Consider the following 22,370-nt stretch of genomic DNA (forward strand, 5'->3'; position numbering starts at 1 on the left):
TACCGCCAGCCCAGCGGTACTACCGCTGCACCCCAGCGGTACTACCGCTGTCCGTACCCCTTGGGCTATATAAAGGGAGGGGGAGCCCGATTTTCCCATCTGTTTCTTCTTCCTCGCGGCTCCTCCCTCCCCTAGACCGAAAACCCCCTGATTGGATCTCACTTCGTGGAGCTCCTTCTCCCCGTTGGTGTGGAAGGGCTGCTTCACGTCTTCTTCCTCCTCCAAAGCCATGAATCCCGGTAACAAAAGCTCCTCCCATCTTCTATTTGGTTGTTCTTCGTGTTCTAGGGTTAGGAGCATTGGGGATTGGATTCATCTTGTTGATCCTATGGCTAGTTATTGGATGGCATGAAGGAAATATTTGAGGGGAGTATAGGTCCAATGGTTTGTTGTTATGATTGCTGCCATGGTTTAGGATTTCATCTCTTAGATCGAATACTTGAACTTTTGGATTAGATCTAAAACGTGCTCTCTCGTGCCTAGGCATGTTTGTACCTCGTGTTACTATGTGTTTCTCATGAAAGTAGGGCTGGGGTGTACGTCTTAGTGTTCATATTCAGTCCATGCCATCGAAAACGAGTTCTATATGTGTAGATCTGAAAGTCAAACCCCCAGCGGTACTACCACCAGGGGGTAGCGGTACTACCGCTAGGACCCCAGCGGTACTACCGCCAGGGGTAGCGGTACTACCGCTATGACCCCCAGCGGTACTACCGCCAGGACTGGCGGTACTACCGCCAGGGGTGGCGGTACTACCGCCAGAGCATTCACGGTGTATTTTCTGCTTGTTTTTGCTTAGCAATGCGTGTTTACTTGTTTCGCGTTTTCAAGATTCATTGCCTTGACTCTTCTTGTCGCCTCTTTTTTTGCTTTGTGGTCTGTGTCACAGGTGGCTCTGCTCGCCGTTCGAACCCCCCACAGGAAACGCAATCCAAACAGTTTCGCAACCCAGAGGCGCCCGAGGGGTCTGCCACGTCTGGCCTGCCTCCCAAGAAGAAGTCCTTCAAGAAGGTCGCTCATAAGAGGGTGAATGTCCGTACAATGTCCCCCAAGGACTTTCTGCAATTTCGCACCAAGAACCACTATCTCCAGGAGAGGGATGAGATTGATGGTGTTGACCATGTCTGGGTAAGGGACCATTGCAGGATCTATCGGGATGTTATTGCCAACTTCAAGAAGAACTTTGTCTCTGTCCAGTGGATTGATCTGGCACATCTTCAGCGGAACACGGAGTACTTTGGTGATGCCCTCGCTTTGATTGACAAGCTGGGCATCAAAAACATCATCTCCTTCAAGACGGATTTTGATCCCACGGCAGTTGCTCAGTTTTATGTCACAGTCCATTTCTCCCATGATGAACAACGCTCCATGATATGGATGACTGGGTCAAAGAAGATGACCGGTTCCTGGGCAGAGTTCATGCAGTTCCTTCACATTGACTTTCAGGGTGCTGACACTCCTCTTGGGCTGCGTCCTCACGCTCCAGCCCCCACTGATAGGGCCCTCGCAAAGGACAGACTGCAGTCACTGTATCTGAGGAAGGGGGTGCTTCCCAAGCACCTGGACATCATGTATCGCATCTTTCGCAACACCCTCTTCCTTCGGAGTGGTAACTTCGATGAGGTCCATGGCTACTTGGCTGAGATGCTGTTACTTTGTGAGGAGGCTATGTCTCAGGAGTCTGCTCCACTGGATATTGCAGATGTGATGTTCACAGAGCTCTCGAACTGCATCATCAACCGTAAGGTTCCTATCTATGGGCCTTACCTGTTCGCATACATCAGCCATAAGTGGCAACAGGCGTTTCCGGATGAGGTGCTCTACGCACAGTCTGATTACATTGTGCATGACCCAATCAAGCTGCGCGTCATGGACAAGTGGGCCAACCCATCTTCATCTTCTCAGCACATGGACACTGATACAGAGACCGCTGCTGGCAGAGGACCTGCCTCTCAGCCCCGCTCGTCTGCCATGCCATCTTGGGCTATCAAACTGCAGGACAAGATGAAGACACTTTTCTGTATGCAGGCCAAGGGACAGTACCAGACACATGTGGCTTAGAAGCAGAGCCACCAGAGGCATAAGCGTGTTCTCAGGACCTTGGATGTGGACATCTCTAGCGGCTCCGAGGACGACATCACTCCGGAGGCCACGTGGATGCAGGCTCAGGGGTACCAGTGGTCGGGCGATGAGGCAGCAGAGGAGGAGCAGACCGACCAGGAGGGGACAGACGAGTCTGGTGATCCTGAAGACGAGGAGTAGTTACCTGTGGCATTAGGTGTGCCCCTTTTTGGTGTCTTGTGCCAAAGGGGGAGAGAGTCTAGGATTTGCTTTCATTTTGAACTTTGCATTGCTTTGCTTTATCTCGTATGGTTTGCTTTGAACTTGGTTTGATTCGTTTGCTATCTTGTGTGAGACATGATCTTTCTTATGTGAGATTAGATTTATTTCCATCATATGCTGTGAGTCATATGTCATATATCTCTATCTTTTTATTCTCATATTATTATCTGTGCAAATCCGGTATTGTCATCAATCCACCAAAAAGGGGGAGATTGTTGAGGCATAGTTTATGCCTAAGTAATTTTGGTGATTGATGACAGTACCGTACAAGACTAATCCTGTGTGTCAAGGTTTCAGGTAACACTCGTCAACGGCACAAGACGACACGTCCCCTCTCTTCTGGAACGGAAACACGGCGCTCTCTACGATTCTCTTTATTTGAGTCATAGGAAAGCCGTACTATTAAGAGGGGATCCATAGTGGAAAGGTTTGGGTGGAATCTATCTTTACACACGCACACTTCACAATTCTCCCCTTCCTTGTTTGGAGCGGCCCTCGCCTAATTCGTCTTGAGCATCTCTGCAAAATGGTCCCCAGCGGTAGTATCGCTGGTGCCAGCGGTAGTACCGCTGTCTGGCGGTAGTACCGCCCCTTGACAGCGGTAGTACCGCTAGCCAGCGGTAGTACCGCCCCCTGGTCAGCGGTAGTACCGCTCCAGGTGCCTTGTTCCACCTACCTAGCGGTAGTTCGTGGACGGACCCTTTTTGCGAAGACTTTCCCGGCGGTAGTAGTGCTTATGCACTACCAAGGGGCCAGCGGTAGTACCGCTGGAAGCCCCAGCGGTAGTACCGCTCCTTCCCAGCGGTAGTACCACTAGTGCCAGTGGTAGTACCGCTGGAAGCCCTAGCGGTAGTACCGCTGCAGGCAGCGGTAGTACCACCAGGCAGCGGTAGTACCGCTCCTTCCCAGCGGTAGTACCGCTGGATCTCGGGCAGAGAGTGGGAAAACGGTCTGAATTTTCCCCCCACTATATAAAGGGTTCTTCTAGTTGAGGAACCCTATCTCTTACCTCTCTAAGCTCCATTGTTTCTCCACAAGCTTAAAAGTGCCCGATCTCTCTCCCTAGCCAATCAAACTTGTTGATTCTTTAGGGATTGGTTGAGAAGGCCTAGATCCACACTTCCACCAAGAGAAAAGTTGATTTCCCCACCTATCCCTTGCGGATCTTGTTACTCTTGGGTGTTTGAGCATCCTAGACGGTTGAGGTCACCTCGAAGCCACATTCCATTGTGGTGAAGCTTCGTGGTCTTGTTGGGAGCCTCCAAGCTTTGTGTGGAGTTGCCCCAACCTTGTTTGTAAAGGTTCGGTGGCCGCCTTCAAGGGCACCTATAGTGGAATCACGGTACCTTGCATCGTGCGAGGGCGTGAGGAGAATACGGTGGCCTTAGTGGCTTTTTGGGGAGCATTGTGCCTCCACACCGCTCCAACGGAGACGTACTTCCTGTCAAAGGGAAGGAACTTCGGTAACACATCCTCGTCTCCATCGGTTCCACTTGTGGTTATCTCTAACCTTTACTTTGTAGTTGCTTCTACTTATGACTATATCTTACTTGTCTTAATAGGTCTTGTTGGTAGCTTCTATAGGGGTCACCTCTTTGTCACATTATTTGTGAACCCGTATAGTGTTTACCTTAACTTGTTAAGATTTCTTAAAAAGTGGTCGTTGTCTATTCACCCCCCCTCTAGCCAACCATATCGATCCTTTCAGAAAGTCCTGTATGAGGAAGCACAAAATGATGCACTGTGTTCAAAAGTAGTTGAAAACCTTGATAAACATGCTAATGATCTTGCCTCCTTGAAAAAGGATGAATCTGTGTGCAAAGAATTACTAAATGATAAAGACCGACTTGTGAATTCTCATGCTTCCCTTTCTAAGGATTGTGAGCGTCTATCCTTGTCTCTCAAAGACAAGGAAGAGGAACTCACTGTTCTTACAAAGAGCTTTGAGGCACTTAAGGTCACTTATCTTGACACTCTAGCTAAGGCCTACTCCTCACCTATTATTAATGTTGATAGCTGCACTACTAATTCTAGTAGTGAACTGACATCTATCCTTGAGGAAAACTGTTCGCTAAAGGCACAACTTGACAGAGGTCTCATGACATGTGCACAAGGACAAAAGACTCTCAATGAGATCTTAAGTCGACACGATGGAGGCTTCGCCAAAGAAGGGCTTGGGTTCAACCCAAGCACTGCCAAGAAAAGTCCATCTCCTCTCAAGTGTACCACTCCGCTTAAAGAAATATTTGTACGAGAGGGACACACGGAGAAAGGTAAGGTTGTGAGTGGATCGGACACTAGGGGTTCGTCTACTCACAACAAGACAACCGAATTCATGCCTCCATCCTATGTACTACACAAATCAAAGGAAGGAGAGGTCTATGCTAAATTCCTTGGTCCTCGTAATGCATTCCGATTCTATGCTATTTGGGTCCCTAAGACTTTTGTAACTAATGTGAAAGGCCCCATGACAAAATGGGTACCTCAAACCAAGTCTTAATTCGTTACAGGCTGTTTTCTCCGGAGGAGCAAAATGGGTGATCGACAGTGGATGCACCAATCATATGACCGGAGATAGTAACTTGTTCTATGACTTCATGCAAGCCATTCGACCATACATGAGCATTGTATTTGGTGGAGGGTCAAAAGGGTAGGTAATTGGGTTGGGCAAGGTGACAATCACAAATGACATGTCTATTGCAAATGTCATGCTTGTCCAATCTCTTCAATATCATTTACTTTCAGTTCGCCAATTGGCTTCCGTCGGTTATGACACATTATTTGGACTAACGGATGTGAAAGTCTTTAAGAGAGACACTCTTGAAGTGGCCTTTGTTGGAGAGTTGGATGTCAACCTTTACACGGTTGATTTCTCGAAACAGAGCACGTTCCATACAACTTGTCTAATGGCCAAGGCCGACATAGGATGGCTGTGGCATCGCCGACTCGCCCATGTTGGCATGAAAAATCTTCAAAATCTCTTAAACGGCAATCACATCCTTGGACTAACAAATGTATCTTTTAAGAAAGATCGTGTGTGCAGTGCATGCATAGCTGGGAAACAACATCAATCAAGACATCCACCCAAGAACATTGTATCCACTTCGAGGCCGTTAGAGCTCCTTCATGTGGATCTGTTTGGGCCTCCTTCATGGGCAAGTCTTGGAGGGAAAAAGTATGGCCTAGTCATTGTTGATGATTACTCAAGATATACATGGGTGTTCTTTCTCAAGTCCAAGGACGAGACGAAGATCACCTTCATTGACTTTGCCAAACAAGTCCAGCGGAAGTTTGACAAGGACATCAAGGAAGTAAGAAGTGATAATGGCTCTGAGTTCAAGAACTACACCGTAGAAGAATTTCTTAGTGATGAGGGAATTGAACATCAGTACTCCGCACCTTACACCCCTCAACAAAATGGTGTGGCAGAGAGGAAGAACCGGACACTTGTGGAGATGGCAAGGTCCATGTTAGACGAATACAAGTCACCACATAGTTTTTGGGCTGAGGCCGTCAACACAGCATGTCATGCATCAAACCGGCTCTTCCTTCGATCAATATTGGAGAAGACTCCATATGAGATCCTAACTGGGAACAAGCCCAATGTTAAGTATTTTTCGTGTGTTTGGATGCAAGTGTTTCATCCTCAACAAACGGGAACGGTTAGGAAAATTTCAATCCAAAACAACTGAAGGGATTTTTGTTGGCTATGGGTCAAACTCTCACGCCTACAGAGTCTACAACAAATCCACTGGATGTGTTATAGAAACCTGTGACATGACGTTTGATGAATTTAACTGCTCCCATGGGGAGCAAGTTGACCTAAATGATGCAGGTGAAGAAGACTCCCCACAAGATATCTTAAACATGGGTGTAGGTGCACTTCTTCCCATGGAACAAAGACCCCATGATGATGATGAAGATGATGAGAGTATTTCTCGTCCTCAAGACAGTTCACTGCCCGTACCTCCACAAGATACTAGCACACACATCATACCAGTTGTTGAGGATCAAGTGGGAGAACATGTCTCTCACCCTGATCACACTCAAGAACAAGCTGATCTTCAAGAGGTAGACCAAAGTATGGATATGTTTGATGATGAACCTCAACAAGTGCAGCGCGAAGAGGAATATCTTCCTCCGCACATAAATGATCCATATGTTGAGGACGTTGATGATGGAAACGAAGTTGAACCTCGTGAAACCTTGACCTCCATCATGCCACGTGTGGTCGGTCGCGTTGATATTGATCAAATCCTCACCGGCGTGTCGGAAGGTAGAGTGACTCGTAAAAAATTAACAAACTTTTGTGCTCACTTTCCGTTTGTCTCTAGTACAGTGCCACACAGGGTTCAGGATGCGTTGTGTGACAATGACTGGCTTCTTGCTATGCAAGAGGAGCTAAACAGTTTTACACGCAACAAAGTATGGTCATTGGTAGAACGACCAACTGAGGAACATAATGTCATTGGAACTAAATGGATTTTCAAGAATAAGGAAGATGAAAATGGGACCGTCCTACGCAACAAGGCAAGGTTAGTAGCATAGGGGTACTCCCAAATTGAAGGTTTGGACATTGGTGAAACCTTCGCCCCTGTTGCTCGTCTTGAGTCCATTCACATTTTATTGGCCTATGCTGCTTTCAATGGTTTTACTTTGCATCAAATGGATGTGAAAGTGCTTTTCTTAACGGTCCTCTACAAGAAGAGGTATATGTATCACAACCACCTGGGTTTGTTGACCCTCACCACAAAGACCATGTATATAAACTTCACATGGCTCTGTATGGCCTCAAACAAGCACCCCGTGCTTGGTACGATCATCTTAAGAAGTTCCTACTCGATGATGGCTTTGTGGTGGGGGTGATCGATCCCACTCTTTTTACTAAGAGGGAAAATGGTGATTTGATCTTATGCCAAATCTATGTAGATGACATCATTTTTGGTTCTCCTAACATCCATTTATGCAAGAAGTTTGCGGCTTCCATGACCAAGACCTTTGAGATGTCACTCAACACGGACTTGAAGTTCTTTCTTGGTTTTCAAATACAACAATTTCAAGAAGGGATTTTCTTGTCTCAAACTAAGTACCTCAAGGACATTCTTGAAAAATTTGATATGACAAATGCTAAACCAATGAAGACTCCCATGGCCACCGATGTAGTTCAAAATGAAGACACAAACGGTATTCCTTTTGACCCATCTACTTACCGCTCCATGATTGGTTCGCTACTTTATCTTTGCGCATCTAGACCGGACATCATGTTAAGTGTAGGCATATGTGCTAGATTTCAAGCTTCCCCTAGGGAAATCCATCACACGGTGGTTAAGCATATTCTTAGATACCTTGTTCACACCCCGAAGTTAGGCTTATGGTACCCTAAGGATGCAAAGTTTGATCTTATTGGGTATTCCGATGCGGATTGGGCCGGTGATAAAGTGGGACGGAAATCCACTTCCGGTGCATGTCAGTTTCTTAGACGCTCCTTGGTAAGTTGGTCCTCGAAAAAGCAGAACTGTGTTTCTCTCTCCACGGTCGAGGCCGAATATATTGCAGCTGCAAGCTGTGCAACTCAACTGCTATGGATGCGACAAACACTAAAGGATTATGGTATCACGTATCAACACATTCCTCTTCTCTGTGATAATGAAATTGCCATAAAGATCTCCGAGAACCCCATTGATCACCCTCGCACAAAACATATTGATATTAGGTATCATTTCTTGAGAGATCATGTGCAAAAGGGTGACATTGATATTACCCATGTGGGTACCGACATGCAGTTAGCCGACATTTTCACCAAGCCACTTAGCGTTCCTAGGTTCTGTCAACTTAGGCGTGAACTTGGTATCTTGGAGCTTGACAACATATCTTGAAACCTTGCACACATACACACACTCACATCATGTTTGTGTCTTTATGTGGGCATGTATTTAGGGGGAGTGAGTCTTAATTTTCTGTTTTTGAGCTTACAACGTACGCATAAATCAATTTTTGTCTCCACGTAGTACATCTAATGCTTGTAGGAAACTCTGTTCGTATTTTTTTCTTTTTATGTGCGAAACCATGCAAGTCATCATCATCAAAACACAAAACCAGAACCAGCCTCTGCCTCCTCCTCCTTCTCGGATGTCCGACATGTCCCGGACGTCAGGCGGCAAAACCCCTTCCGGTCGTCCGACCAGTGTCGGTCGTCCGAGTCCTCAAGCACCTTCGGACGTCCGACGCCTCAAGCACCTTCGGACGTCTGACGCCTCGGGCCTATAAATAGCTGGGCGTGGGGCTGGGCTCTTGCCCTAACCCTCAGCGCCCCTTTCCTCCCTAGCGCCGCCGCCGCCAGCTCGAGGAGCCCCCGCCTGCGCCGCCAGACCTCAGATCCGGCCGGTCCCCTCCGCGGATCCTCCTCCTATTCCTTCGCGGGATCCATCTGCAGGTTGCTCCTCCCCTCCCTTCGTGTTTGTTTTGGCTCTCTCTCTCCCATGTATCTCCATGATTCGTTCCTCATTTGGGGATTTTTCATCCGCGTAGGTTTTTGTGCTCCATGGGCAAGACCAAGCACATCGCTCGGAAGACCGTGGGTGGCTCCTCATCTCGCGCCCCTACCATGGGGTCGGACTCAGATGAGCCACGTCGTCCCTTCAAACGGACTGCCCGGCGTTCTCCGGCCCGGCGTTCTCCGGCCCGGCGTTCTCCGTCTCCACAACTCCCCTCGTCGTCTGATGGTGATGACCCCGACTTCGAGGAGGAGCTTGCCGCCGAGGACTTTGCTGACCAGCCTGCCGAAAGGAGGTCCAAGCCAAAGCCCGGGACTCGCAGGGTGTCCTACATGCCACCACCTCCTCCTGCCCAGCCCGCAGGTGAAGCTCGTCGCGTATCACTAGAACCTCCTGCTACTTTAGGTCGCGCAATCACAAACTAAACCACACTTGGCGCGGTTCATACCTCACTTTCTGCCGCGACCTTGATCCATACGCTGTCGTACGTGACTCTACGGACTCACGTTTCCGCACAAACATCCAGGCGGACATCTTTACCACAGTCAGAGTACCTAAGGGTTTATCTGTTCATCTCTATATTGATGTTGAGCGTATTCGCACGCACCCGACAAAATATCTGGGTGCCATTGAGCTTATTGAGGCATCGGGGCTTGCCGCCCCATTTTCCTTTCATCGCGACTTTAATGCTGCTGCCATTCACCAGTTCTATGCCACATGCTACTTTGGTCCAAACCACACTATCAGCTGGATCACCTCTGACGTTCGCTTCACTGCTACTTATGATACTTTTGTTGCCGCACTTGGTTTCCCCAACTCCGGTTTCAAAATACATAGGGATGATCCTAACCATGCGCATAAGTCCATTGACGCGTGTGGTTACCTTCTCAAACCACTCAGTGAGCTTGATGCGGATGAACGCCTGAAGGACCTTAACCAGGTATCCATCTGGCGATCCCCTTACTTCATCATTTTTCAGTGTCTCATCCGCACCATCTATCCCAAGATGGGTGATAAGGGCTCTTGCAGTGGCTATTGTATTGACATCATGTCTCACTTGTTCGAGCACCCTAAGGGCAAAATTAATGTGCCTCATTTTCTATGGCATGAGATTCGGCTTGCTAGCTTTCAGTACAAGCGAGCCTTTCCTCATGCCCCCTTCATCCAGGCTCTTATTAATCATGTAGCTGATTTCTCTGTGGCTGTCATTCACACACATCGCAAGTGGGTCATTCCCGCTCACATGGCAGATAACTATGCTCTCAAGAAAACCCCCTCATCCTCCACATCCACTCGCCGCACTGCTGCACGGGCCGCCACCCCCTCATCTAGCTCCGCTCCTCTCGGTCGCATTGCCAAATTCCTTGGCAAAGCACATTCTGCTTTGATGAAGGCCATCTCTTTCCAGTGTGGTCAAACCCATGATGTGGTTTCTCGCTTAGTCTCCTCCAAGAATGTCCTCAAGGCTCGTCTGAGAGCCTCGGGCGCTCTTGATGTGAGTGATGATGAGGCCCCTCCTGCTGCTCCTCCTACTGATTTTGGCTTCCCATCTGGTCCTGAGTGGTCTGATTTCTTTGACGAGGCTGGTGGCAGTGGCTTGCCTGATGATGCTGATGATGATGGTGATGAGCTCTGAGCGTGTTTGGTGCTGTTGATGTCTCCCTTTTTGGTACTTGGTGCCAAAGAGGGAGTAATGTATCGTAGTCTTTAGTCTTTGGAGATTTAATGTAATAGATAAACTCATGTATGGCTACTTATGAATGATTGTGATTTGCTATGGATTGCTATGATATCATCATAGACTATTATGTTTTGCTCCACTACTTCTATGATGATCTATTATCTTTACATGTTGATCCATTGGAGGTTCGACTTTTTGTCATCATGCATATACTAAGGGGGAGCTCCGTACTAAATATCTCCTTGACTATAATGTATGTTAAATCTTTTTGAGACCTATGTATATGTTGTCATCAACTACCAAAAAGGGGGAGATTGAAAGTGCATGCTATGCCCCTAATCGTATTTTGGTGTTAATGACAACACATACATAGGAAACTAATCCTATTTGTTGAGTGTATCTCAGGATGGCAAGTACTTTAGTAGATTGAGAATTATGTGCCAAAGGTTGTCTAAGAAGATTGAGGATTTATATTTCGAGAAGGCTCGGGATTAAGAAAAGATGATGTAGACTAGTCCTTTGAGTTTACTGATACTGAGTATAGGGATCCCGCACTATTAAGAGGGGATCACAGGTTTTGCGATGAACTTGCTCATACCACATCTTTATTGTCATACCCAATCCCACATATTCTCCACTCTGTTCTTATATCAATACAGGTCTATTGCCTCGGACATCCGGCTCCCTCCGGACGTCCGAGGGCCGGACGTCCGGCTAGCTTCGGAAATCCGCAGCCCTTCACCAGAAGTTTATGAGACATATAACTCGGAAATCCGGCTCCCTCCGGACATCCGAGGGCCGGACGTCTGACCAGCACCGGAAATCCGGAGCCCTACACCAGTAGAAGTTGAGTTCCATAACTCGGATTTCCAGCTCCCTCCAGACGTCCGAGGGCCGGACGTTCGAACCCTTCGAAAATCCGGAACCTACCACCAGAAGAAGTTGAGTTCTATAACTCGGATTTCCGGCTCCCTCCGGACGTCCGAGGGCCGGACGTCCGTTCCTCTTCGGAAATCCGGAACCACCCACCAGTAGCAGTTGAGTCGAATAACCCGGAATTCCGGTCCTCTCCGGACGTCCGGTCACTGTTCAATACACAGTATTTTCAGTCATATCTACAGGCCTCGGACGACCGACCCCTATCGGACGTCCGACCCCTCGCGGACGCCCGGACGTCCGGCAACTGTCGGACGTCCGGACCCTGTGTGACTTAAAGTGCCCCCAACGGCTGGATTTCACTCCCCACTATATATACTCTTCTCCCACCTCGGGAAAGGGTGTTCAACACAGCTAGAATACACCCAAGAACACATTTCCTCTCACTCACTCTTGTCTACACCAAATCCTAGATCCCAAGAGCATTTGTGAGTTCCTTTGAGTGTTGTTCCAATCAAAAGATAGATCGTCTCCCTCTCCTCCTTCCCACCAAAGTGATTTGTGATTTGAGCAAGTTTTGAGCAATCCCCGTGATATTGTTACTCTTGGAGGTTGGAGACTCCTAGGCGGTAGGAGTCATCGGAGAGGAATCAATCCATTGTGATATCCCCCGGAAAGTTTGTGAAGGTTTGGAAGCCACCTCAAGGCTTACCACTAGTGGTTGAGAAACGCCTTCGTGGAGTTATCTCAAAGGGAGAATAGGGTGAGCCTTCGTGGCGTTGGTGTGCCTTCGTGGTAACATCCGCCCCTCTAACGGTGACGTAGCTTCCCTCCAAGGAAGTGAACATCGGGATACATCCTTGTCTCTCTTGGAGTTTCGGTTATTCCTAACCCTAACTCTCTACTTGTGTTAATCCTTATTACGTACTTGTATTTGATTAGTTTACCGCTTGTCTTACCTCACTCTGAATAGCTTACTCCCTGTCATAGAAATTATTAGGCTTACACTCATATTCCGCACTTTTGCCTAAAATTGCTAAGTAATTATTAAAATTTGGATTTGTACCTATTCACCCCCCTCTAGGTCCATCTCGATCCTTTTCAGAAGCTTCATGATCATCATCATTAACTTCCTCTTCAGTTGGTGTAGGCGCCACAGGAACAACTTCCCGCGCTGCGCTACTATCCTGTTCGAGAGGGGGTGTAATTACCTCATCAAGTTCTACCTTCCTCCCACTTCTTTCGAGAGAAACTCTTTCTCTAGAAAGGATCCATTCTTGGCAACAAAGGTTTTACCATCGGATCTAAGATAGAAGGTATACCCAATAGTTTCCTTAGGGTATCCTATGAATACGCATTTCTCCTCTTTGGGTTTGAGCTTTTCTGGTTGAAGTTTCTTCACATAAGCATCGCAGCCCCAAACTTTAAGAAACGACAACTTAGGTTTCTTGCCAAACCATAGTTCATACGGTGTCGTCTCAACGGATTTAGACGGTGCCCTATTTAAAGTGAATGCTGCAGTTTCTAATGCGTATCCCCAAATGATAGCGGTAAGTCGGTAAGAGATATCATAGATCGTACCATATCTAATAAAGTGCGACTACGACGTTCAGACACTCCGTTGCGTTGCGGTGTGCCAGGCGGTGTTAGTTGTGAAACGATTCCACACTTCCTTAGGTGTGTGGCAAACTCGTGACTCAAATATTATCCTCCACGATCAGATCGTAGACATTTAATTTTTCTGTCACGTTGATTCTCAACCTCACTCTAAAATTCCTTGAACTTTTCAAACATCTCAGATTTGTGCTTCATCAAGTAGATATACCCATACCTACTCAAATCATCGGTGAGAGTGAGAACATAACGATAGCCACTGCGAGCTTCAACGTTCATCGGACCACACACATCAGTATGTATTATTTCCAATAAGTCGGTTGCTCTCTCCATTAGTCCTGAGAATGGAGTCTTAGTCATCTTGCCCATGAGGCACGGTTCGCATGTGTCAAATGATTCAAAATCAAGAGACTCTAATAGTCCATCAGTATGGAGCTTCTTCATGCGCTTAACGCCGATATGACCAAGGCGGCAGTGCCACAAGTATGTGGGACTATCATTATCAACTTTACATCTTTTGGTACTCACACTATGAATATGTGTAACATCACGATCGAGATTCATCAAGAATAAACCATTCACCAGCGGAGCATGACCATAAAACATATCACTCATATAAATAGAACAACCATTATTCTCTGACTTAAATGAGTAGCCGTCTCGCATTAAGCAAGACCCTGATACAATGTTCATGCTTAAAGCTGGTACTAAATAACAATTATTAAGGTTTAGAACTAATCCCGACGGTAGATGTAGAGGTAGCGTGCCGGCGGCGATCACATCGACCTTGGAACCATTCCCGACGCGCAACGTCGCCTCGTCCTTGGCCAGTCTCCGCTTATTCCGCAGTTCCTGCTTTGAGTTGCAAATGTGAGCAACAACACCGGTATCAAATACCCAGGAGCTACTACGAGCGCTGGTAAGGTACACATCAATAACATGCATATCACATATACCTTTAACGTTGCCGGTCTTCTTGTCCGCTAAGTATTTGGGGCAGTTCCGCTTCCAGTGACCTTTTCCCTTGCAATAGAAGCACTCAGTCTCAGGCTTGGGTCCATTCTTTTTCTTCTTCCCGGCATCTGGCTTACCGGGCACGGCAACAACTTTGCCGTCTTTCTTGAAGTTCTTCTTACCCTTGCCTTTCTTGAAACTAGTGGTCTTGTTGACCATCAACACTTGATGCACTTTCTTGATTTCTACTTCTGCAGACTTGAGCATTGAGTACAACTCGGGAATGGTCTTCTCCATCCCTTGCATGTTGTAGTTAAGCACAAAGCCTTTGTAGCTTGGTGGGAGAGACTGGAGGATTCTGTCAATTATAGCATCATCCAGAAGTTCGACTCCAAGTGAAGTCAGATGACCGTGTAACCCAGACATTTTGAGTATGTGCTCACTGACAGAACTGTTCTCCTCCATCTTACAGCTAAAGAACATGTCGGAGACTTCATATCTCTCGACATGGGCATGAGCTTGAAAAACTTGCTTCAGCTCCTGGAACATCTCATATGCCCCGTGTTGCTCAAAACGCCTTTGGAGCCCCGTTTCTAAACTATATAACATGCCACACCTAACCAGAGAGTAGTCATCACTCCGCGTTTGCTAGACGTTCAGAATGTCCTGGGCTACTGCGGGAGTGGGAGGGTCACCTAGCGGTGCATCAAGGACATAAGCCTTTTTAGCTGCTTCAAGGATGAGCTTCAAGTTGCGAACTCAGTCCGCATAGTTGCTACCATCATCTTTCAGCTTGTTTTTCTCTAGGAATGCGTTGAAATTGAGGTTGACGTTGGCCATCTACAATATTTATAAAGACAACTTTTAGACTAAGTTCATGACAATTAAGTTCATTTAATCAAATTAAGTATGAACTCCCACTTAAATCGACATCCCTCTAGTCATCTAAGTGATACATGATCCATGTTGACTAACCCATGTCCGATCATCACGTGAGACGGACTAGTCACCATGGTGAGCAACTTCATGCTGATCGTATTCAACCATACGACTCATGTTTGACCTTTCGATCTCTTGTATTCGAGGTTATGTCTGTACATGCTAAGCTTGTCGAGTCAACCTAGGTGTTTCGCGTGTGTAAATCTGGCTTACACCCGTTGTATGCGAACGTTAGAATCTATCACACCCGATCATCACGTGGTGCTTCGAGACAACGATCCTTCGCAACGGTGCACACTTAGGGGAATACGTTCTCGAAATTTTAAGAGGGATCATCTTATTATGCTACCGTCGTTCTAAGCAATAAGATGAAAAACATGATAAACATCACAATGCAATCATATAGTGACATGATATGGCCATTATCATCTTTGCCCTTTGGATCTCCATCTTCAGGAATTGCATGATCATCATCATCACCGGCGTGACAACATGATCTCCATCATCATGATCTCCATCATCGTGTCTCCATGAAGTCGTCACGCCAACTACTACTATCACTACTACTATAGCTAACCGTTAGCAATGAAGTAAAAGTAGTAAGCACATGGCATTGCATCTCATACAATAAATTAAGACAACTCCTATGGCTCCTGCCGGTTGTCATACTCATCGACATGCAAGTCGTGAAACCTATTACAATAACATGATCATATCATACATCATACATGCAACATCACAACTTTGGCCATATCACATCACATGTCAAACCCTGCAAAAACAAGTTAGACGTCCTCTAATTGTTGTTGCAAGTTTTACGTGGCTGATTTGGGTTTCTAGCAAGAACGCCTTCTTACTTACGTGACAGCCACAACGATGATATGCCAAAGCTATTTACCCTTCATAAGGACCGTTTCCAATCCGACTAGAGTAGGAGAGATAGACACCCGCTAGCCACCTTTATGCACGGTGTGCATGTCTGTCGGTGGAACCAGTCTCACGTAAGCGTACGTGTAAAGTCGGTCCGGGCCGCTTCATCCCACAATACCGCTGGAAAAGAATAAGACTAGTAGCGGCAAGAAAATTGACACATCATCGCACACAACTTTTGTGTTCTACTCGTGCATAGAATCTACGCATAGAAAACCTGGCTTGGATGCCACTGTTGGGTAACGTAGCATAAATCAAAATTTTCCTACGCATATTCAGATCTTCCTATGGAGAGACCAGCAACGAGAGAGGGGTAAGAGCATCTTCATACCTTTGAAGATCGCTAAGCAGAAGCGTTACTAGAACGCGGTTGATGGAGTCGTACTCGCAGCGATTCAGATCGCGATGTGATTCCGATCTAGTGCCGAACTACGGCACCTCCGCGCTCAACACACGTGCAGCCCGGTGACGTCTCCCGCACCTTGATCCAGCAAGGAGGAGGGAGAGGTTGGGGAAGAACTCCAGCAGCACGATGGCGTGGTGTCGATGGAGAGACGAGGTCTCCCGGCAGGGCTTCGCCAAGCACCGGCAGAGACGAGGAGGAAGAAGGGCAGGGCTGCGCCGAGGGAGAGGGAGAAGTCTGTCTCCCAAGGGCCAAAACCCCTCTCTATTTATAGGAGGAGGGGAGGGGGATGCGCCACCCCTAAGGTTACCCCCTAGGTGGTGCGGCAGCCACCAGATGGGAAAGGGGGGCGGCGGCTAGGGGGGAGGGGGTGGCGCACCACCTGGTGGGCCTAAGGCCCACCTGCGCCTAGGGTTACCCCCTCTCCCACCACTTGCGCATTGGGCTGGGTGTGGGAGGCGCACTAGCCCACCTAGGGGCTGGTTCCCTCCCGCACTTGGCCCATCTAGCCTCTTGGGGTCGTTGCCCCCCTTAGGTGGACCCCCGGGGCCACCTCCGGTGGTCCCGGTGGTCCCGGTACGTTGCCGGTGACGCCCGAAACACTTCCGGCGTCCAAAACCATCCATCCTATACATCAATCTTTACCTCCGGACCATTCTGGAGCTCCTCGTGACGTCCGGGATCTCATCTGGGACTCCGAACAACTTTCAGTAACCTCGTATAACAATTCCCTATAACCCTAGCGTCATCGAACCTTAAGTGTGTAGACCCTACGGGTTCGGGAGACAGGCAGACATGACCGAGACACCTCTCCGGCCAATAACCATCAGCGGGGTCTGGATACCCTTGGTGGCTCCCACTTGATCCATGATGATCTCATCGGATGAACCACGATGTCAAGGATTCAATCAATCCCGTATACAATTCCCTTTGTCTATCGGTATAGAACTCGCCCGAGATTCGATCGTCGGTATACCAATACCTTGTTCAATCTCGTTACCGGTAAGTCTCTTTACTTGTTCCGTAGCACGTCATCGTGTGACTAACTCCTTTGTCACATTGAGCTCATGATGATGTTCTACCGAGTGGGCCCAGAGATACCTCTCCGTCACACGGAGTGACAAATCCCGATCTCAATTCGTACAAACCCAACAGACACTTTCAGAGATACCCGTAGTCCACCTTTATAGTCACCTAGTTACATTGTGATGTTTGATACACCCAAATCACTCCTACGGTATCCGGGAGTTGCACAATCTCATGGTCGAAGGAAAAGATACTTGACATTAGAAAAGCTTTAGCATACGAACAACACGATCTAGTGCTATGCTTAGGATTGGGTCTTGTCCATCACATCATTCTCCCAATGACGTGACCCCGTTATCAATGACATCTAATGCCCATGATCAGGAAACCATGATCATCTATTGACTAACGAGCTACCCAACTAGAGGCTTGCTAGGGACACATTGTGATCTATTTATTCACACATGTATTACTGTTTCCTGTTAATACAATTATAGCATGAACAATAGACGATTATCATGAACAAGGAAATATGATAATAACCATTTTATTATTGCCTCTAGGGCATATTTCCAACACTTATTACTTCCCAATGCCTTCCTCTAGGCCCAAATAATGGTGAAGTGTTATGTAGTCGACGTTCACATAACACCACTAGAGGAGAGACAACATACAACACATCAAAATATCGAACGAATACCAAATTCACATGACTACTTATAGCAAGACTTATCCCATGTCCTCAGGAACAAAAGTGACTACTCACAAAGCATAATTATATTCATGACCAGAGAGGTATTGAATAGCATCAAGGATCTGAACATATAATTTTCCACCAAATAATCCAACTAGCATCAACTATGAAGAGTAATTAACACTACTAGCAACCTTACAAGTACCAATCGGAGTCGTGAGACAGAGATTGGTTACAAGAGATGAAATAGGGTTTGGAGATGAGATAGTGGTGATGAAGATGTTGATGGTGAGAGGAGTGTTGGTGATGACGATGGCGACGATTTCCTCCTTTGGGAGGGAAGTTTCCCCTGCAGCACGACCCTGCCGGAGCTCTAGATTGGTTCTGCTCAAGTTCCGCCTCGTGGCGGCGGCGATTCCTCCCGAAAGTCTCCTCTTGATGTTTTCTGGAACGAAACCCTCCTTATAGAAAAAGATGGGAGCCAGAGGGCCAACAGGGAGCCCACAAGCCCCCTAGGCGCGGCCAGGGGGTAGGCCACGCCTAGCAGGCTTGTGGCCTCCTGGTGGCTCCCCTCTGGTACTTCTTTGGCCCAGTATTTTTTATAAATTCCAAAATAATTCCTCATTGATTTTCACGGCTTTTGGAGTTGCGCATAATAGTTATCTCAAACTTGCTCCTTTTTCAGGCCAGAATTCCAGCTGCCCGCATTCTCCCTCTTCATGTAAACCTTGTAAAATAAGAGAGAAAAGGCATAAGTATTGTACCGTGAATTGTAATAACTTCCCATAAAGCGATAAATATCAACATAAAAGCATGATGCAAAATGGATGTATCAGGGTGGTCAAGCTCGAGCTGCTCAAAATTCTCCATTACTTGACCACCATCACAACAGCATAGCCATGTGGAATCGGAAGGCAGTGAAAAGTTTCGTTGGGTTGAGGAGATTCAATAGAGCCGACACCCGCCATGAAAGTGAGGTTCCCACATTTCATCATAAGCTCACAACGTTGAGCCTCCGTGATAGTATCCACGGGGTAGCTAGGAGACGTGAAGTCATGCTGAACGGGCTCCGTGGAAGCCATGCTGCTTCTCCGCTGAGATGCTGGGGTTCCTTCTAGGATAGCTTCGTGTCGCTGAGATGGTTGGCCGGCAACTCGCTGGCTCTCAAGTTCCTCTAGCTTTTGCAGCCTTGCCTTGATCTGCTACATGTCGCTCAGCTCCGCTTTCTTCTTTCTCTCTCGGCTTCTGTAACCGCATGCGTTAGGAAACCCAAACTTCCACGGAACGGAGCCTAGTGTGCCTCGTGTTCGTCCAGGTTGCTCAACATTCCATAGGGCCTCAGTCAGCTCGTCATTCTCTCTGTCTGGAATGAATGTCCCTTCCTGCGTTGCAGTGATACACTTCTGAAGCTTGATCATGGGTATCGCAAGTTGCTCGTCCGTCCAACGACACTTCCCTGTTTCAGGGTCCAAAGTTCCCCCAACCCCGAAGAACCAAGTCGACAAGTGGCTCTATAAATGGCTTATTCAAATCTTCCTCTGGTGGTAGGGTGAAATTTGCCTTCAGTGCGGTCCAAAGATCATCTTTCTGCCTATTGGTGACATAATCACCTTCAAGGATGTCATCGCCCTTAGGCTTTTTTCATTGCTTGACACTGATCGAGATGTTGTCCCTAACAATAGCTCCGCACTGAGCAGAAAATGCGTCCTTGGTTAGCTTGGGTTCAATCGGTACGCCATCGGCCGCGATTGCTGTGATTGTGAACTTTTCATCCATGCGCAACCTTCTCTTCGGGCCTCATCTCTTTACCGAAGTTTGGCTCGATTCGGAGGGCTATAAAAGAAGAAAGAATGAAGTGTTAATATATGTACATACTTCGGGCTTAATTAATATATAGACCTCGCCGGACTTTGCAACATCTCCCTCCTCCGTTCGGTCATCGGAGCTGTCATCATGCTCTCCTTCTTCCTCCGGCCTTCGGTCACGGAGCCATCATAATCATGTCCTTCCTCCTCCATTGTTCGATCATCCGAGCCGTCATCCTCTCCTTCCAAACCATCGGTGTCGTTGAGATACGACAAATAATCACCGACGATTATCTCCCCTAACAAATGTTCTCTTTGATCCATATAATTTGTGCAAATAATCACCGAGCATTATCTTCCCCAACAACTTTTTATTAGTATAATGAAATTTTATATATTAAGATTTTGTTAAATCTCAGGTACCTCAAATATTTCAAAGCTAGCAAAATACAGATAGAAAACAACATTGGTCGATCTGGCGAGCTACATTAAAATAGATAATTTGTATTTTTCTTATATTATCCGTTTAGTGCTACATGACTAGAATAGATAACTTTTTCTCTTTCACCTACAAAAATGTCATTTAAAAATGTTGTTTGGTATGTATTTTTTCTAGACTTTGGCATGTGCCTCCCTAGCGCCGAATGACACTGTCTGGATGCTGCACCATTGGGAACTTTTGTCGAACCGACGAATCCTTCTTTATACTTTGCTACAGTTGCACGTTACAAGATATTATTATTGTTCTCCTCTCCCGTTTCAACGCACGGGCATGCTTACTAGTGATATATAATGCAATAGATCTCAAGAGGCAAAACGGTTTTCTTTCAGTTAGAACCAATAATTAACTTAATACATCTCAAATTTATATGAACAACAATTTGCACGGGCGGCGGCGGAGACAAGCACATCACGCACAAAGGAGGAGCTCAGCGGGGCCAACGGGCTCGAGGCCGTGACAACGATGGGCTCGGGGGATGCGACGGCAACGTGCTTGGGGCGTCGACGGCGACGAGGAGGACTGGATCGGGGGGCGCCGACGATGTGCTCGGGGCGACGACGACGGGCTCGGGGACGGCGGCGACGAGGAGGAGGAGTGGATCGGGGCGGCGACGACGAGGACTGGCTCGGGGGGGGGGAGCAATGGGAGAGTTTTGGGGGAAATTTCGACAACTCCCGCCTATATGCGAAAACCTCCTGTCCCGGTTGGTGGCCCGAACCGACACCAATACCACCCTTTCGTCCCGGTTGACTCAGCAAACCGGGACTAAAGGTCAATTTTCAGTTGCCAAATGGCGGGGAAGAAGATACCTTTACTCTCGGTTTGCAGAACCAACCGGGACGAAAGGGTGACATTTGTCCCAGTTTGTTCCACCAACCGACACTAAAGTCCTTTTCTAGTCCCGGTTTGTGCCACAAACTGACACGAAAGGCCTGTGCCTGGCACAGCCGCGATGCGGCTAGATGTTTAGTCCCACCTCGCTAGCCGAGCGTGAAGTTTGGTGGTTTATAAGCGCTTGTGCGCACACTGTCTCGAGCTCCTCTCATATGCAGGCTTCCGGGCCTAAACTGTCACTAGCTGTTGGGCTTTCTGCGGGCGTGAATCCTGGCCCAATTGTCTAGTTGGGTTTCTAGTAGTATTCAGGCCGTGGTGGCCCATAAGTGGACATTTTTTAAAGAATATAGTTTTTTGTTCCTACTTACTGTTTTTCAGTGTCTCTTTCATTTTTTGGAATTATTTGAACTCCATACCTTTTGTGTGTTCAAAATGCACCATTCAAAGTCACATCATCAATTTTCAACTACTACTGACTTCATTTGGTATTTTTCATGCATTTATTGATTTTTTGAGCTAAATGACCCAGAAATTGAAAAGCACTACAAATGAACTCTGAAAATGTTGAAAGTTGGCATGGTATCATCATTTCACCCACATAGCACTGCAAAGGAACAAAACACAAGCGGGAAAAGTGTTAGTGATTGCAACGGAAAAGTAAATAAAGCAGTAAATGATGGAGGTGTAAGCAATGGTGGTGATATGGATCGGAGTCACATGATGTTCACTAGTGATGTCTCTCTCCCAAAAGACGATAAACAACTATGCTTGGGTAAACAAATTACAGTTGTGCTATTGACAGAATTATGAATGCACCGCATTGCTAATTATGCTACTTGAAAGTTAGAGGCTCAATAGTAATGGGAAGTACGCCAAGACAAGTAGAACGTTTATTCATCAGCATCTGCATACTAATCATCCACCTTGAGATATCTATCTAGAACATCTCGCTGATATTAAGTTGTGAGCTCCACCTAAAGTGTAAACTCAAGACAACGGACAACTTCATTAACAAACTATGCGTAAGGTAAACAATCTTTGCAACCGTGGTTACAAGCACCATTGTTTTCTCCCTGGTGGCAACAACACATCCCCTAGTATCATGTTTCTATCACTCAAGCTAGACATCAGGGGGCATGAACCCACAATCATGCGTAACGCTCCCTCTTGGAGTTACAATCTACTACTCGGCCAAAGCAATACAAAGAAACGAAGAACATCCGTGAATCACTGAAGAACATAATATAAAAGGATAATCAAATATATAACTCATAA

Source organism: Hordeum vulgare, chromosome 7H (genome assembly GCF_904849725.1).
Source record: "Hordeum vulgare subsp. vulgare chromosome 7H, MorexV3_pseudomolecules_assembly, whole genome shotgun sequence".
Lineage (NCBI taxonomy): Eukaryota > Viridiplantae > Streptophyta > Magnoliopsida > Poales > Poaceae > Hordeum > Hordeum vulgare.